Source organism: Homarus americanus, unplaced genomic scaffold (genome assembly GCF_018991925.1).
Source record: "Homarus americanus isolate GMGI-L3 unplaced genomic scaffold, GMGI_Hamer_2.0 scaffold850, whole genome shotgun sequence".
In the NCBI taxonomy this organism is placed as follows: domain Eukaryota; kingdom Metazoa; phylum Arthropoda; class Malacostraca; order Decapoda; family Nephropidae; genus Homarus; species Homarus americanus.
In genome coordinates, this window is record NW_024730202.1 from 422,809 (window position 1) to 441,698 (window position 18,890).

At 40.1% G+C, this 18,890-nt stretch overlaps 1 protein-coding gene across 1 annotated transcript in view; it reads right to left on the minus strand.

Annotated features, from left to right (window-relative positions):
* LOC121866912 (extensin-like) overlaps nucleotides 1-18,890 on the minus strand; it is a 109,458-nt gene that overhangs the window by 79,574 nt on the left and 10,994 nt on the right. The window lies entirely within an intron of this gene.

The following is an 18,890-nucleotide window of genomic DNA, read 5'->3' on the forward strand; positions in this document are numbered from 1 at the left end:
TGAAATTGAATCTACAGAGGCGGGTCTAATTCACAGTCAGAGGTGGAAGGTGGTGAGTCTCTCTCTCTCTCTCTCTCTCTCTCTCTCTCTCGGGAATGTCACTGTACTAAAATGTCTTAACTCTCGTTGTGTACAGTGACTTAATCCCTTGAGTACGATGACCTTGTACTCACGGGGTTAAGACATCGTACTCAAGGGGTAAAGATATCGTACTCAAGGGGTTTATTATCCAGAGTCCATTTTAATTACTACAAAGGTATAGAATTCCTGTAGGTGATTTTACATTGTTTTTGTAGGTCAGTTAGGTGTGGGATAGCTGGAGGAATGACCTACGATATATTAGTATAATGTTGTGGAAATAAAAACAAATTCTGGTCATTCTCGTAATAAGTCAACCTGGTTTATATGTTGTATTCAGTGTTGGTTTTCCTGTTCGTTGTTTAAATTTTCTTTGAAGGGTTTAATGTTTTTAGTGGTTTGTTATGGTTAAGAGAAGGGGGTATTGGCGTTTGTGTAAGGAGAAAAAAACACCTGAAAATGACCTTGTTTTAGTGTTTTTATACTCGGTCGAGGTAGAGGGAGGCAGAAGCACCAACATCGGGGAAATATGAAGTGGTGTGGGGGTCGTAGCTCGGTCGTGTGGCAGCTAACTCAGTTTTACTGGTGCCTGCGGCGCGGACCTACCGGCCAGGCAGCTTTAACTGGGAAAATCCCCGTAAAAGAGTATGATATTTGTTAGTTTATCGTCACGGTCGTTGTAATTTTCCCGTCAGACCTGAACACGCCCCCTTCCCCCTCCTCCTCCTCCTCCTCCTCCTCCTCAAACCTTCTTCCACTTTTCCCCCCTTTTTTTCTCCCATTTTTCCGGTTTCCGTCAGCCAGACTCGGAGACTAAAGCACTCACCCCAGCGGGCAGCAGGTGTAGATAAAGTCAACTGAATAAGGGAACAGTTCAAAGGCCAACCAAAAAAACTGTAAAAAAAGATACAAAAAAAAATAAACGTAAAATATTTTTAAAAATCTTTATATTTAGGTCAGGCTTCCGGGTACAGACTGGTTTTACAATGACAAATCTTATTGGCCAGTGATTCTCGTTCTGTGCTTATTTCCTGATTTATGATTGGCTGATCAGTCTTTCTCTTACTACATCAATGACACAGAATCAATGACGGTGATTAGAAATATTAAAGTATTTGGGATTTATTTATTTTTAATTTATAAGATAAAAATTTAGTTCATGGAATAGGATGACAGGTTTGTCATCTCTTGAGTCCGGGTTTAGTGCTGTTTACAGCGAGTGATGGAGAGGCTTCTGTTCACTACACCTATAAAGCTGTGTTTGACAGTTTCACGAAAGGCGAATTTATGGCGGATTATACAAGACTTTAATTAATTACGACGACTGTATTCTTACCATTACGACTACCACCACCATCACAACTACTACTACCACCACCATTGCGACTACTACTACTATTACCATTACGACTACTACTATTACTACTACTGCTATTACCATTACTACTACTACTACTTTTTTTGTAATATATTGGCCTCCATCCTCCCCTAATAGCCATACCTTCGCCACCATTTTATTACCTTTATATTAAATATTCTAATACATAAGTAGCTATCCTAGCTGTGTTGAGTTAGTTGAGCGGCATTCAGTGACTGTTGCCTCATAGTCAATATCTGCAACTGTTGTCGGCTTTGGGGCCGATGCTCTCGTTCCCCTGAGGCAGAGCAAAGCCGACCTAAGGAGAGAGAAGGACAGTCGACATCTCATCCAGGCTATAACATAACTTCTGGGCTGCTGCTTCTGTTCGGAGATCACCTCCGCGAGTCTGGCGTAGAAACATCTTGCACTTGGTCCCATCCCACCAGAGGTTGTGAACACTACTACTGCTATTACTACTACTGCTATTACTACTTCTACCTTCATTCATTCAATAACTCTTCACTATACTCCAGGATAACCTTAGAGAAACATCACTTGGGGGAACCATAACACCACACCTTAAACAATTCTTCAAGGGGTGTACAGTGTCTTAACCCTCTACTGTACACCATATCATACACAGCGCCTTTAAAAATAACCTTTCAGCTCCTTTAAAAATAACCTTTCAGCTCCTTTAAAAATAACCTTCCCGCTACGTGATTTTTCTATGGGTTTAAGAGACGTTGTACATAGACAAGGGCTCTCTATCTCCGCCATGAAAACCCGAGGGCTCAAAAAATGATGCATTATGGCCATTAAAACCTTTACGGGCCATAACTACCCCAATGTTGGTTCGGCTCCTTTGTACCTCTACCGCTTCCAAAACCTACCGACGTGCAATAATAATAATAATAATAATAATAATAATAATATCAGATAGTAAATGGCACCCAGATGACCTACACACCTGACCACGCACCTACGGGACTAACTCATCATCAAGTTTAATTACAACAGGTGACAGGTGGCCAGGTGACCCTCCTCCTCCTCCTCCTCCTCCTCTCTCTCCTTCAAACTCTATGACCGATCACTGACATATTTCTTCTACGGTGTGTCTCCTATTTCATACTTTTGCGACTGTGTACTGTATATACGTGTGACGGTTTGTGTGTCTTTCTATCCGTGTGTGTGTGTGTGTGTGTGTGTGTGTGTGTAGGAAAACATAGATCTTTCTCTCTGCCTGCCTGTCGGTCTTTGTGTACGCGTGTGGTGGGACGGTTTCTACGCTGGGTATATATTTTGCAACCTGTCAGGTGAGCTAATTAGGATATTCCGTTTCATATTGGGTGGTCCTCATGCCTCCAGGCCCTTCATTAACGAGCTGCTCCTGTATGTGGTGTGTCGTACCTCTGTCAAGTCCCCATTCCTGGCAAATATGTGACGAAAATTTGGAAAAAAGGAAAGAAAAATATATTACAAATTTACGATTCACATATGAGCTCCTTCCCTTCTCTCTCTCTCTCTCTCTCTCTCTCTCTCTCTCTCTCTCTCTCTCTCTCTCTCTCTCTCACCACCAGTTTGTAAACATATTGAACCCTCGGGTGTCTTCTTTACTCCACCGTTTCACTAGTGTTCACCTGAAAGAAAAGTTCGAACATTTTTTTTTATGCAAATGATATCCAGTTTTTGTCATTGATAGAAAAATAAACAATAATAATAATAATAATAATAATAATAATAATAATAATAATAATGATTCATGATAATTTTTATAATAATTCTGATAATAATTAGGGTTATAATAGTAATAATAATTGCACTACTACCACCACTACCAATAGTAATACTACTACTACTACTAATAATAATAATAAAAATAATAATGGTCATAAAATTGTTTTCATATATAAATACAGGTAATTTATTTGGGCTTACCATACAGGTGTAGTAATACAGGTAAGAATATAATAAATTAGTGATGTTTAGTCCTTTACCTATAAGTTTTAAGACATTCATAATAACTCAAAACTAATTAAAATAGAATATTATATACCTCAAAGTCTCTTATGAATACATGTATATGCATAAATCATATATGTAATCTCTGTATGTATGTATGTATATGTACAGGGAACTTATTCAAATATTTCCCCAGATATTTTTTGGTATGTTTTATCACCAAGTTTGTCGAAGTAGAATTGTGTTTTCTCCACCAAGTTACTCAGATATTCATTGGTGATTTTAGGTTGGGTTGGGTTGGGTTGGGTTGGGTTGGGTTGGGTTGGGTTGGGCTGGGTTGGGTTGGTTGGGTTGGGTTGGGTTGGGTTGACTGTGACAGTGGCCTGATGTTTGGAGAGAGAAAGAAAGAAAATTTCAGACCTCGAAAGAGAGAATTTGAGGAATAAAGAGGGAGATTGAAAAAAATTGAGACAGATAGAGAGAAGGAATTGTAGACGAAAGTACAGAGGAGAGAGAGAGAGAGAGAGAGAGAGAGAGAGAGAGAGAGAGAGAGAGAGAGAGAGATATAGAGACAATGGTCGTTGATATATATTGCGTATCTGAGTAGAATATGGAGTCTATGAATTTTAAAACGAAACCCAACAGAGAGAGAGAGAGAGAGAGAGAGAGAGAGAGAGAGAGAGAGAGAGAGAGAGAGAGAGAGAGAACGTGTTAATATGCATTGAATATCTAAAGCAGACTATGGACTACGCCTGAGAAGCTGAACTCACACACACAAGTTCCTTCGCTGTACTCTCCTCCCCCGCCCCCTCGTAACTGGTAGTGTGAGAGAACGCATCTGACTGGTAGTGTGAGAGAACGCATCTGACTGGCAGTGTGAGAGAACGCATCAGACTGGTAGTGTGAGAGAACGCATCGAATTGGTAGTGTGAGAGAACGCATCTAACTGGTAGTGTGAGAGAACGCATCTAACTGGTAGTGTGAGAGAACGCATCTAACTGGTAGTGTGAGAGAACGCATCTGACTGGTAGTGTGAGAGAACGCATCTGAGTGACTGTTACCCTTTAAGTCAAGGCAGAGATGTGGAGGTCAAAATGGCGGGGAAATTACACAGTGACTCTTCCTTTATTCCTAAATACGATCTCTGATTCCCAAGTACAGGAGAGAAATTCTATAAAATCCCTTGAAAATCAACTCTTGGTTCGTAACTTTGCTTTGTCATCATGTAAGGAGAAATAGGAGATAGTTTATATAAGTTGGATAAAAGAAGAGATAAAGAGAGAATACAAGAGAAGACAAAATGAGATACATATTAATAAGAAAAACCAAGAGATTCATAACATAAGTAACTCACAATTTATATTATCCATCTATCAAAGTCTCCCCTATAGAAAACGGGCACATAAGACAACTGAAGGGGAAACTACACTTGATACACTTCATATACACTTCATATACACTAACTCCTAACCTCTGATATCTCGTAATGTGATAACCAAAATATCTCTCTGACCTGAAACACGATAGTAATTTTTTTTTTTCTATTGATATCTTTTGTCGGACTGTATGACCCCCCCAAAAAAACATGTAATAGTTTTTTGTGGACAAGCGAATGAAAATGACCGGAAAGATGACCAGGGTTGGGGAAAAAAATTATATAGACTCGGCGGCAATATGTGAGAGAGAGAGAGAGAGAGAGAGAGAGAGAGAGAGAGAGAGAGAGAGAGAGAGAGAGAGAGAGAGATAGTACAGCCAGCCAGCCATTAGCGACGTACAGGTAAAAATGCACCACGAGGGAAAAAAAGGTATTCTGATTTAGTACACTTCAAAACGCACATTAACATTCCTCATTAAACCTGGCCATGATTTTGTACACCAGGCAGTCAGTTTGTGTGTGTGTGTGTGTGTGTGTGTGTGTGTGTGTGTGTGTGTGTGTGTGTGTATGTGTGTGTGTGTGTGTGTGTGTGTGTGTGTGTGTTGAAAAAAAGGTAAAATTGTGGTGGTAGTGGTGAAGGGGTGTGTTGGTATGCATGGAGTATGTGGAGCAGAAGGTTGACTAAAATACCGGAATCTATAGTTTGAATAACATCACTACACAACAAGAGAGAGAGAGAGAGAGAGAGAGAGAGAGAGAGAGAGAGAGAGAGAGACTATATACGCCTCTACAGGGCTGTGGTTTAGCATGATAATAGAAACAACAATTCATTTGGTTCACACAGGCAGCCCTTTACGTTTTCTTTTAGGGAACAACAACAAACATTAACTGATTATTATACTTTTTTATGAAGCAGAATATAAATTTTTTTGTATCTTGTTTATGACCTAAAGTAAAAAAAAATATATATATATAATTCTACTTTTTCATTGACTAAAAGTAAAACAAAAAATAATACAAATTCAACTTTGTTTTTATTGAATGAGATAAAGAAACAAACTTCAATTAATGTTATTTTTTTACCTGAATGACAACAATAACAAGTTGATGAGGTGTAGTATTGTTTATAAATACCTGTAGGAGTTGCCAGGGGTCACCAGGAAATACATCATATAAGTATTCAGGCGTGAGGGAAGTAGTTGTGTGGTAACTAGACGAACTTTTCAACATGTTGGCGTCTGGGGGTAGTGGTGCTTGGTTAGGGAGAGAGAGAGAGAGAGAGAGAGAGAGAGAGAGAGAGAGAGAGAGAGAGAGAGAGAGAGAGAGAGAGAATTTGGCCTTGAAAAACACTAATTATCTCATGAAGATGTTGTAATAACAAACCTTAAGGACACAGACATTGAGTCAGTCACTATCATCCTCACTATCATCCTCACTATCATCCTTACTTTGCTCTAATCTGAGTCTTTCATCATACACTCGGATGATTATATAGCTAACGAGTGCATGAGGTGAAGGGAAGGATGGCTGAGATGATGAATAAGGTTGTCAGGTGTGTGTGTGTGTGTGTGTGTGTGTGTGTGTGTGTGTGTGTGTGTGTGTGTTAAGAGAAAATACTGCTCTTACTTCACCTTCGTCTAGTCTTTACATATTCTCTTCTTCCTTTTCTTCCGTCTTATCTCTGCACCTCGTCCTCCTCCTCCTCCTCCTCCTCCTTCCCCCCCTCCTTCGTCTCGTCCCTGAACTTCCTCCTCCCTTCCTCCTCACCACCCTCTACCGCTTCTCATCCTCTTTCCCTTCTTAATCCTCCTCCTCCTCCTCCTCCTCCTACCACCACCAGTTGCATGGCCTTCAAAATTCTTTCCCCTTGACACAACTTTTTAAAATGGAATAACTTTAATATTTACATAAAAAAAATCATCAAATCCCCCAAATACAAATATCAGTAATATCATTAATCTAACAGCATCCAGGTGAATCTACAGGTTCAGGTAAATAACAGGTGTGATATTTGAGCCAGGTGAACCTTAAGATAACTCATTAATATAACAAGATACATTGATATATCAAGGTTATACCCCAAGCTCTATACATATATGACTCCATCACCACAAGAAGTTGGGGGGGGGAGGGGATACATCTGTTGTAATGGCTTCTGTTAACAAATCATCTTTCATATCTTAAGAGAAAATATCATGGGATTGGTTGATTCCCCTCCCTTGTGTGAAGTTATGTGACGTATCATGAAGGTAAGTGTGTGTTGGTGAGGTGTGTGTGTGAGGTGTATGTGTGAGGTGTGTGTGTGAGTGTGTGTGTGTGTGTGTGAGGTGTGTGTGTGTGAGGTGAGGTGTATGTGTGAGTGTGTGTGTGTGTGTGTGAGGTGTGTGTGTGGAGGTGTGTGTGAGGTGTGTGTGTGAGGTGTGTGTATGTGAGTGTGTGTGTGTGAGGTGTGTCTCTGAGGTGTATGTGTGAGGTGTCTGTGTGTGTGTGTGGGAGGTGTGTGTGTGTGTGAGGTGTGTGTGTGTGTGAGGTGTGTCTCTGAGGTGTATGTGTGAGGTGTGTGTGTGTGTGTGTGTGTGAGGTGTGTGTGTGAGGTGTGTGTGTGTGAGTGTGTGTGTGTGTGTGAGTGTGTGTGTGTGGGTGGGAGTGTGTGTGTGTGTGTGTGTGAGGTGTGTGTGTGAGGTGTGTGTGTGTGTGAGGTGTGTGTGTGAGGTGTGTGTGTGTGTGTGAGGTGTTCGTGAGGTGTGGAGAAGAGAATAGGGATTGAATGATATATTTTAAATGACAAACTGGAATGATACTGAGAGATAGAGAGACAGAGATAGAGAGATAAAGAGAGATATAAAGTGAGAAATATTGAGAGAAAGAAAAGAGAGAGAAAGAAATAGATGTAAAAGGACATAAAAGAGAGAGAGAGAAATAGAGGGAGAAAAATAGAGAGAAAAAAGATAGAATGGTAGAACGATAAAAAAGAAAATCATCATTACTGTAGCAAAATGACAGCGAAAATATTCCGAGTCAGTTCACACCTACAATGTCATGAATCTCCATCGTAATTAGAACATCGCTTCATTGTGTCGAAAAAAAGTCATTTACGCTTTGTTTTACGGTGAATGACTGTAAATATTATTCTCCTGTGTGTGTGTGTGTGTGTGTGTGTGTGTGGTAGGAGTGTCTAGTATAAATATTCAGTTTTGTAGGACGGGAGTTGGGGATTAATCGCCCTGATGCTTCGGTGTGCGTGCGTATGTATGTATGTATGAATGTATGTATGTATGTATGTATGTATGTATGTATGTAACGATATTTTTCCATCATCGTGTACGCACAATACTTCCTGTTATAAAGTTCTCCGGTACCCGTCCCTCGCCTACACAGAATCCACACTGAGACAACTTTACTTTTTTCCCTTGTGTATTTTTTTTTCTAACCAGATACTGTGAAAAACTCTCCTTCCCTCTTGAATATTGAATAAATGGTATGAAAGTTAGATACTGTGTGTGCGTCTGTATATATACATACATACATACATACAGACGATCGTGTGTGTTGGGATGTGTAACTCTCTCTCTCTCTCTCTTACACACACACACACACACACACACACACACACACACACACACACACACACACACACACACACACACACCACCCAGGCAGAAATATACACCATGCAGAATAAACTTCTTTCTTTTTTCCTCTCGTTGTTGCTCTCTTTCCTCTTCCCCTCTTTTCCCCCAGTTCACAAAAGCCTTGATAATCCCGACGGGAAATAGTACTCAGCGGAAAGTGAGTCCCAATTCTCTTTTAAACTTCCATAATAGAATTAGTCTGGAGTCCATAATCCTCATCAATAATTATTATACTCTACCCTTCCTCCCTTTCTCTTCTGTTCTCTTCTCTTCTCCCGTTCTTGTTTTGTCGAGTCATTGTTGTTGTTGTTGTTGTGAGTTAAGATCAAAACATTATATTAAAAGAACACACACACACACACACACACACACACACACACACACACACACTAAATATGGACCATTAAGTAATATCATTTTATCTCCACCTTCCAGATGATGACTACACCACCAACAGTGAGATAAGGTAAAGTACTGCTTCTGGGCTGTCGAGATTTACCTGTTGATTGGGATTGGTTGTGTTTGGGAGTCGTCTGTGTTTTCATTAATCTGTTTGTTTATGTAATTATATATCGAGAGCTGTATCGTAATTTTTTTCATGTACAACTTTTTTTGTGTATAATTTTGTGTATTATATTTTGTGTTTTTTACTTATTTATTCATTAATTTATTATTTTTTTTATTTTATCATATCTGGAATTTATTTATATAATTATTAATTTTTATTAGTTTATCTTATTTTCTTCTGTATTTAATATAATAATAATAATAATTAACGGTTTATTGAAAGAGCTTGGCAGCCAGAAGGCTGAAAATATACAGTTACATATTTGGGGAATGGGTTACGAGTTACAAATAATATACAAGTAACATAAGTGACACAAATAAGACATATAATAACTTAGATGGGGATCAGCTCAAACTACAGTTCATTTCAACATAGTGACAGTGTAAGGAGCAGTGTTTACCGGGAGTGAATACACTGATTTATTACATGTTATTGATAATTTTTACAATGGTTGGGACTGGGCTGTTCTTATAGCGATCGGTTCGTGCACGTATGGGCTGGATGCGGTTGTGGTGTCGAACAGCAATTCTCGGACAGGGGATGTCAGGTGGTAGTAGGAGCCGGTGTCGGGGATGGTGTAGAAGCTTCTTACCAAATTTGCAGATAAGGTCGTGGTGATGGTCGTAATAATAATAATAATAATAATAATAATAATAATTAACGGTTTATTGAAAGAGCTTGGCAGCCAGAAGGCTGAAAATATACAGTTACATATTTGGGGAATGGGTTACGAATTACAAATAATATACAAGTAACATAAGTGACACAAATAAGACATATAATAACTTAGATGGGGATCAGCTCAAACTACAGTTCATTTCAACATAGTGACAGTGTAGGGAGCAGTGTTTACTGGGAGTGAATACACTGATTTATTACATGTTATTGATAATTTTTACAATGGTTGGGACGTGTGTGTGTGTGTGTGTGTGTGTGTGTGTGTGTGTGTGTGTGTGTGTGTGTGTGTGTGTGTGTTACTCCTTGAGGTTCTCTTCATATCTATATTAATAATAAACTCTACTCCTCGAGGCTGGTGAGGTCAGTGTTGGAGGTGGTCCTTGAGGGAGACGTCCTCGACTCACGTGGGGTGGAGATAATTACATCAAACCAGGACAGATTATTTCACCCTAAAGACGTACTGATCACATGCTTCTTCCCCTTCCTCTTCCTTCCTCCTCTTACTCCTCCTCCTCTTCCTCTTCCTCTTCTTACTCTTCCTCTTTCCTTTTTGCCCCTCCTCCTCCTTCCTCTTCCTCCTCCTCCTCTCTCCTGAAACATCTATAATGGAGGGAGTGAGCGAGCGAGTGAGTGAGGGAGGGAGTAAGGGAGAGAACGGTCATCACTATACGGGAGATTGGAGGAAGGGAGTAATGGAGTGAGGCAGTGATGGAGTGAGGCAGTGATTGGGCAAGATAGAGAGGGAGTGAGGTAGGGAGGGAGGGAGGGAGGGAAGGAGTAAGGTAGTGATGGAGGGAGTGAGGTGGGGAGGAAGTGGTCATCATTATACAGGAGGCTGGCAGCAATGTTGGTGAGCGATCATCAGAAGCTCTCCATTCACTGAACTTAATAAGCATAGACAATAAATCTGGTCTGAGAGGAAAACTTTCACAACACGTCAGACTGATGATGATGATGATGATGATGATGATGATGATGATGATGATGATGATGATGATGATGATGTCAGTGTAATTATTGATGTTTTTGATGCTGATGTAATTGATGTTGGTGTTGTCGATGCAGTTAGTGTTGATGTTGCAGCTAAGGGAGGGGTGTATTCAGACCAGGAATAATGTTGAAAAAAAAAATAAAATAATCAGTTAATGTTTTAATGAATAGTAAGCTTGTTTGCTCTTGTTCAGTGCGTCTATGTGTGAAAGTTATGTACATAAATGCATATAGATATGTGCAAACGTGCTGAAACAAACACACAGACACACACACGAGCTATCACACACATCTAAACCTAAACAGAAACACACAAACAGAGAGAGGGAGAGACAGACACAGACAGACAGACAGACACAGGAGAGAGACACAGACAGACAGACACAGGAGAGAGACGAACAGACAGACAGACAGACAGACACAGGAGAGAGACGAACAGACAGACAAATTATATATATATATATATATGTATATATATATATATATATATATATGTATATATATATGTATATATATATGTATATATATATGTATATCATCGGTACACGAAGCTTGACCATAACTGAGGTAGGAGGAGAGGGAGGAGGGAAGGTGAGGAAAAGGGGTGAGGGAGGATGGTGGTGAAGGTGGGTGAAGGATGAGGGGTGAGGGAGGATGGTGAGGGAGGTGGGTGAGGGAGGATGGATGAAGAAGGATGAATGAGGGAGGATGATAATGAAGATGGATGAAGGAGGTGGGTGAGGGACGATGGGTTAGGACGGACGAGTGACTTGGACGATATATCAAAAATGTCGTCACTCCGGCACGAGAATTGACCAACTTCTCGGTATTTGTGTTCAAGTTCTTGATTGGATCGAACGTTTTTGTCTGTGAGAAATGAACCAATAACTCGGTAAGTTAGTAAAAGGGGGCGTGTTAACTCCGGGGGGGAGGAGGGGGATGTGACGCGGGGGGGGCGGCTCCAAAGGGGAAGAGGAAGGAAGGGAAAGGGGCCGGATGGGTGGTGTTGGCTGTACAAAGACACGACAGGAATTAAACATCACTGTATGTATGTATGTATGTATGTATGTATGTATGTATGTATGTATTACCAAAATATTAATAAAACTAAGTAAAAAAAGTATTATAAATCTTAAATAAAGACAGAAGGAGTAGAAGAAATAATAATAATAAGTGAAAATTTGATAAACAGAGACATGAAGAAGACAAGAGTAAAGACTGAGAGAACTCATAAATTAACAACAGGTACAAAAATCACTCAAATGATACATAAAAATACATAAATACTCAACTTTTGTATTTAAGATGACGAGTATGATAATTACAGCAACTCATTACAGTGTTATTACAGTAAGGAGAGTAGTGAGGGTGTTGTCTTTGGATGAATGAAAAAAGATTTATTGTGTTAAAACGAACCAGATAACTGTGATGGAGATTCTGGCTGAGTAGAAGTGCAATTTACATCCTGGATTAAAGTTGGAAGGGTGGGGGCCAGCGGGAGGTTAGGGGGCGGGTGGGCGTGGGTGGGCGTGGGTGGGGGAGCATACCATGAAGACCGGAGTGGATCGCTGTTGTGAATTTGTTCCTCGTGTTGTGACGCTTCTGCAAAAATATCCTCTTCCATTTTCTTATTTATTTGTTTTAAGTCTAATTTCTGTTTTTTTATTGTTTGTTAGAATATATTTTGTTTGTTTTTGTTCCTATGGTTAATATTGTAGCCAAGTATAATTTCTCTAAGATGGTTATAATGAACGTGGAGGAGAGGTATTGCCTTTCACTACTCTCTCAAGCTATTTCTGGTTGATAATGAGTCAAGACTTTGAAGTTTGACAAGAGGTGGTAGGTCATGGTGAAACACGAGCCAAGTTTGTGGTGGTGGTGGTGGCGGTGGTTGCTGTGGTGGTGGTGGTGGTGGTTGCTGTGGTGATAGTGATGGTGGTAGTGGTGGTGGGTGGGTGGGGGCGTTGTTGTGGTGGTGGTGGTGAGTGGGTGGGGGTGTTGTGGTGGTGGTGGGGTGGGGTGGGGTGGGTGGGGTTGTCCTCGCACCCTCCATGAAACAGTAGCTTTACTTTTTGTCTCTTTTCTTCTTAATTAATGAAACATTTCCTCGTAACTAATAACAAGAGCCAAAGTTGAACATTAGAAATGCAATGGCGGCAAAAGTTGGGTACTGAGGCGCCAACTGATGCGATTTATATTTTGTTGGGAAAATATTTCTCTTGATAATTGAACAAAGTCATTTACATACCTGGCGATTGTGTGTCTTGGTTTATATAATATACAGTAAACCTCCATATAACGGACTTTGATGTAACGGACTAAGCTCGTATATACAGTAGTCCGTTATAAAGAGGTTTCTTATATAACGGACTGTCCTCTCTCTCAATTAGTCCTTCTCTCTCACATTGACAAAACAAACGAATCATAACCCAGCCAACACACCTCACTCTTTTTTCTCTCTCCATCTATCTCAGTCTCCCCTCCCCTCCCCTGGTTGGGCATAGAAGATGGCAGGGAAGACTTAAGGCGAGACAAAGAGTGTGTTGCCACCCTCATCTGCCGCTCGACACTCTTGTATTGTGGGTCGGTGTACAATGGTCTTAGTATGGTTTTTGTTGACACGCCTGCCACCGGATTAATATCTGTAATGGGATATGTGTACTGAGGCCTAGTGTGGTGTGAGTGAAGTATGGTGAGGTGTGGTGTGTGGGTGAGGTATGGGGAGGTGTGGTGTACAGTAGGTAAGGTATAGTGTAGTGGTTACAGTGAACATAGAAGCAATACTCTGGAAATATTCAAACTTTTTCTATATAATTAAGGATCTGTGGTACAAAAGTCACACATCTGATTATTAAATGTCTTCAAATTAATTTGTGTAATTAATTATCAAAACTTCATAATCTTGAATACTATTAAGACAATTATCATAACTTCAGCATTTCGGCCACAGATCCTGAAAGAACTGGATTATTTCACTAATTAAAGATAATGTCCTTTTTGTGTCTAATGATTAGTCTCTGACACTTTTTCATTGAGTGAATAGAAAATAAAATTATTTTGGGTTTAAAATGAAAGAAATTTTACTCTTCCGTTTAGTAATTAGAGAAAATAGTAATTTTTCATAATTAGTGAAGGGAGAACTTTTCCTTTGCCTGATTTGACTATTGAATTTTATTTCCATAACAGTTATAATTAGATTTTCTTCGTTCAGTAAATTATGTTATAAACGACTGGTTAGGTTAGGTTAGGTTAGGTTAGGTTAGGTTGCCTTAGGATTATAAACTTAAAATGCATTGATTTTTTTTTTAAATAAAATAAAATATGGTATTACCTGGTTAGTTTGTTTGTACTAACTTACTACATAATGGACACTTGGTCAGGTGTTTCCATTCATATGTAAAATGTAACTTTGTGGTGTAAAGTGACCGGGGGAAATAACATTGGACATTTGTGATGCTGAACTAGACGGGAGGGCAACACCGATGATGCCGAGGCGACATTTTTGTCAGAAGGAAAGTCTTACGATGTGTAGTAACCTGACAAAAAACATCCGAGATGGATATATCTGCATTTTTTTGTGTTTTTTTTAGTTACGTGTGGAAGAATATGCAGCGAGGATGATGATTTTTGTGGAAACTGGAGCTCTAAAACCTACAAGGGAGGATGCGTCTCTCTCTCTTACTGTTAAAATGAATAAAAAAGATTAGTTTTATTATATATAGATGATGTAATAATGGCTGGCTGACTCACCGCAACAGAAAATGGCTTCAAGTGATATATTTTTTTTTATTGTTTCGTTCACAGTCAAGAAAATGATAAATTATGAAATTGGTGATATTTACCTGTGATTATATACAAATTAAAGGTGTCATATAACAGGTAAACTCATTTAAGAAACATATATGTATTTATAAACAAACACGACTTAAACACAAACCTAAGCAAGCTGGTCTATGTCTTTATGTATGTCTGATGATACATAAACCTGGGACATTTAATGAATACTGTGTATTTATAAAGGTGTTGTGACAGGGAGGAGTGTCCAGGTGTGTGTTAGTGACAGGTGTGTGGAGGACAAGTGACATCCCTGCCTCTCGTGTTTCATTCTTCACGACTCTTGACAAGCAGGGTTCTCCCACTCGCTCCCTTGCTTGTCTACCTCTCTCCTTGCCTGCCTGCCTGCCTGCATGCATGTGTCTGTATTGATGTTACCTGCAGAGTCTCAAATGTAGAGTACACACACACACACACACACACACACACACACACACACACTGGTACATCTCTCCCCCTCCTACATCATACCAAAACAAAACAGTAAAAAAAAAATAATAATAATAATATCCATCAACTTTCAAGAAGGTAAGGTGAACCAACTCCCAAACTGATCTCTCAACACAGACATACAGGAGAGGAAGGACTGATGTATATAGTGTGTGGGTTTGCATCATGTGGGGGATAATAACAACACATATAGATGACGTGATGGGAAAGCCTCCTCGTAAAAAAATGGCTTATTTGAGACAGAATGAAGCATACGTGTTGGAACGATGAGAATGAATGGTTAAAGTCTTGTAAAAAAAAAAGGTTTATATTTTGAGATTGTTAAAGTGAAGGAGTTGTGTTGAAGAGAAAATATTGAAAATGGAAGATTTGTAGAATTTTTTTTGATATATTAATGAGACACTTAAGTTAATAGCAGCGGTGTGTTGTGTTGTAGTGATTGGGTTAATGTTAGATGGGTGGAGGAGTAGGGGAAGGGAGGGGGGTAAAGCCGGAGAGGAGGGGGAGAAGGAGGGGGAAGAGGGTATAGGGAGGGGAAGTGAGATAGTTAATACTGGTATCTCTACGTTTATGGTGTGTACGTATGTTTGGATGGGATTTACATGTGTGTATGTGTATGTGTGATATATATCTTCAGAACGTTAGATGAATTATACATACATACATACATACATACATACATACATACATACATACATACATACATACATACATACATACATACATACATACATACATACATCTTAACTTATTTGGAAGATTTTAGTTACAAGCAAGACCAGACACACAAAGGCTGCCTTGATCTGAATACACTTTGTGAGGAAGTGTCTTGAGACATACGTACTCGAGGAAGTCATAAAATGCACTTAGGGAAGCAGGTCAGGCTTAACTTACCACCATTCTCCAGTCGCTGCTTGTAACTTATCTGTCTTGCTGGCTGAACACAACACGAGGACTTGACACACACACACACACACACACACACACACACACACACACACACACACACACACACACACACACACACACACACACACACACACACACACACACACACACACACACACACACACACACACATACACACACACACACACACACACACACACACACACACACACACAGGTTCTTCTTATCTTCCTCTATAGCTTAGACTAATTTACTGTATTTGCCTGTGTAAATATCTCAATGGTATTACAATCCATCTGTTTATCTATAAATAACAAGAACAACTTAAACCTGGCCACGTCCATAAAGGTTTACTGAGGTGAACGACTCAGGTAAACACAGGTAGATGTAACTATACCTTACCTTAATTGCGCTGTTGTTGTTGTTAAATGGAGTCCTGGACGTGAAGAACATCAAAGTGTAATGCCTGTGTAGTCTCTCTGGGCAGTGTAGGGGAGTGTAATGCTCTTGGTCGACATGAATACGTTTTTAATGTGTTGGAGAGTGTGTGTGTGTGTGTGTGTGTGTGTGTGTGTGTGTGTGTGTGTGTAGTAAGACAGGTATACAACTAACCATTATCAAAGGGTTACATTGAGGTCATTATTAGCTTTATCTCTCTTAACAAACACGTAATATAATACCAGGGATAACTATGAAGACATAAACAAACTCTCGTAATTCCCCCCGACCGGTGTTCATTAAAACCTATAATGAAATTTAAACTTAAAATTATAATTACAGTTAAAATTACTTATTCATCGCGATAAATATACTGGACTAGTTAATTATGCAAATTAAAATGCAAATTAAATATATCGGGTTGTAATAACATGAACTGAATGGTAATAATATTCTGTTTTATGAGACTCACCAGCTGTGTCCTAGATCACCAGCTGTGTCCTAGATCACCAGCTGTGTCCTAGATCACCAGCTGTGTCCTAGATCACCAGCTGTGTCCTAGATCACCAGCTGTGTCCTAGATCACCAGCTGTGTCCTACATCACCAGCTGTGTCCTACATCACCAGCTGTGTCCTAGATCACCAGCTGTGTCCTAGATCACCAGCTGTGTCCTAGATCACCAGCTGTGTCCTAGATCACCAGCTGTGTCCTAGATCACCAGCTGTGTCCTAGATCACCAGCTGTGTCCTAGATCACCAGCTGTGTCCTAGATCACCAGCTGTGTCCTAGATCACCAGCTGTGTCCTAGATCACCAGCTGTGTCCTAGATCACCAGCTGTGTCCTAGATCACCAGCTGTGTTCTACATCACCAGTCACCTAACCTAACCTAACCCCCAGATAGTAGTAGGGGTGCCTACTCTTCAGGTGATCTCATAACTCTTATTACTACGATATTTTGATAATTTTGTAAAGTTTCTAAAGGTAAAAATAAACTGTGTAAACTTCTCGTGGTTATTAATACCAAAGTTTAACCCAGACCGACACACAAACATACAAAAAGGCTAAATCGATTAAAAAACTTTCTAGTGTGAGTTAAGTTTTATTTCACGTTCTCTTATCTGAGGACAAGTTGACAAGTTTCTCTCACAACTGAGGTGGAATATCTCTCAGGCTCCTCACTGATAGGTTAGGTTAGGTTAGGTTAGGTTAGGTTAGGTTAGGTAGATGTCTTAGTTATATATACCTGAGAACTGTGTTGGATATTTCTGTATGTGTATAAGTGTCGTTACATTTTTTAGCATTAGGGTGGAAATGTTGGCAGTCCACAGCTGTTCCTTGTATTATTCAGGAGTTAGTTAACATTCCCCGTGCAGTGTGTGTGTGTGTGTGTGTGTGTGTGTGTGTGTGTGTGTGTGTGTGTGTGTGTGTGTGTGTGTGTGTGTGTGTGTAGTGTTATTCCCCAAAAATTCCCAAGAGGAGAAAGTGGAGCTTGTTGATAATGTGGAATAAACACTGCTACACACACCTACAGTGAATGGTCCGTGACAGCTGAAGGAACAAAAACAAGAATGGTAGACGCCCAAACGACACAATAATTCTTCCCTTATCCTCGTTATTTGAAAAATATGTTTTTAGAGGTTTGGTCATAAATACATTGTCCTAGAAACGTGTGTGTGTGTGTGTGTGTGTGTGTGTGTGTGTGTGTGTGTGTGTGTGTGTGTGTGTGTGTGTGTGTGTGTGTGTGTGTGTGTGTTCGCTAGAGTTGGATGAATGGATGTGTGTGTAGGAGTAGGTTGAACGTAAGATATTTTCTCTACAGGAGGGAATGAGAGGTTGTGTGGCTGTTTAAAAGGATCTTGAGATTAACGTATGCCCTCCTCCCTCCCTCATTAAGGTCCATTAAAGCCCATTAGCTTCCCACGACAACTAACAGAAAAGGAGTTCTCGATGGTTTAGGCTTAGCGATGGAGGCTCTTGGAGGGGGGCTCTTGGAGGGGGCTATTGGGTGGGGGGCTGTGGGAAGGGTGGGCTGGAAAGGGGGCTATAGGAGGGGGCTGGTGGGTGTGGGCTGTGTAGAGATTTAAGCCAAGAGCTTCGATAGTCTACCCTCCACCTCTCCCACTTGAAGGCGTGTTGTGTGGCGTCTCTACTCTAATGGCGTGATGTGTGAGGGTGTGTTGGTGAGGGTCGATATGTGTCAGGAGAGAAGAGGGAGGGAGGGATGTGTTATGGGTGGTTGTAGTCGATATGTGTTAAATGGGGATGTGTTGGTGGTTGGTAATCGATGTGTGTCACTAGAGGGGATGTGTGTTAAAGAGGCAGTTGGTCTTAGTGTGGTTGCTGAGAGAGAGAGAGAGAGAGAGAGAGAGAGAGAGAGAGAGAGAGAGAGAGTCGGAAAAAAGAGAGGAGAGAGGAAGAGGGAAAAAGTTTTATATATTGAATAGAAAGTGATAATTGCAAGGGGAAGTGTTAGAAGGAGAGAAAGATCAAAGAAAAAAGAGAAAAAATGTTAAAGAAAGAAAGAAAGAAAGAAAGAAAGAATAGGTAAATTATTCTTTTCATGGCGATTAATGTATCTTAAATTTATTATCCGTAGTCATAACATTATCCTCCACGG